The following is a 1,066-nucleotide window of genomic DNA, read 5'->3' as shown; positions in this document are numbered from 1 at the left end:
GGTCCTCAGTCACACCTGCTGTGCTCACGGCGTCCAGCCCTTGTCCTCTCCCCGTGTCCTCTAGGGTTAGAGGTGATCTGTCACCTGCCCGTGACGCCCTCGTGTACAGCTGACTGTCGCTGCGGGGCTGCCTCTGAAAGTGGAGCCTGGCCGCGCGGGGAATAGACAGAGCGAGTGCCGTGCTCCGGGGTGTGCCGGGCCCATGGTCTTTGACCATCAGCTCGGACTGGCTTTTGCACTGAAGCTAGGACAGTGATGTTCCCCAAAGGACAGCGATAAGCTGCGCGTGTGTGTGCCACGTGGGTGCGTGCGTGCTGGGGTGCGTGCATGCCGGTGCGTTCCTGTGGGGTGCATACGTGTGTGCGTGCTGGGGCGTGTGCATGCCGGTGCGTTCGCGTGCGGTGCGTATGAGTGTGCTGGGGCGTTTGTGCCAGTGCCTGTATGTGTGCTGGGGTGTGTCAGTCCTGGGGCTCGTGGATGCCGGTGCTGGGGGTACGTGCGTGCTGGTGCGTTCCTGCAGGGTGCATACGTGCACACGTGCGTGCATGCTGGGGTCCCTGTGCATGCCCGCCCCCAGCATGAGCGGTTCACTGTCTACGTCTGTCTTGCAGGGGCCACAAGCGGAAGCTGCCCGAGGAGGATGCCGGCAGCGCGTCCAGCGGGGAGTCCAGCGGGGAGGACGAGGAGGGCAGCAGCTCGGAGGCGGACGAGATGGCCGCGGCACTCGAGGCGGAGCTCAACGACCTCATGTGACCTGCGGGGCGCAGGGCGGACACGCGCCTCGTGCTCCGTCCCCAGAGGGCACCAGGCCACGCAGGCCCTCGGATATCTCCTTTTCTCCAGAAAGACGTGTATATTTGCAGAGCTCCACATACAGAAACATAATTTTGCAGAAATAGGTGTTTTTAGAGATTTTACTACGGAAAGTCTACTTTTCTAAGGGACAGTGTTCCGGGAGGCGGTGTGCCAAAGATGTCGCCGCGCCCCGCGCAGCCTGGTGCAGAGCGGGCGGGCAGGACGTGGGGCCGGGCAGCGGGCGGGCGCGCGGGGCCTTCCTCCTCCGGGA

Source organism: Ursus maritimus, unplaced genomic scaffold (genome assembly GCF_017311325.1).
Source record: "Ursus maritimus isolate PB19 unplaced genomic scaffold, ASM1731132v1 scaffold_18, whole genome shotgun sequence".
NCBI lineage: Eukaryota > Metazoa > Chordata > Mammalia > Carnivora > Ursidae > Ursus > Ursus maritimus.
Note: the sequence above shows the minus strand (reverse complement) of the source record.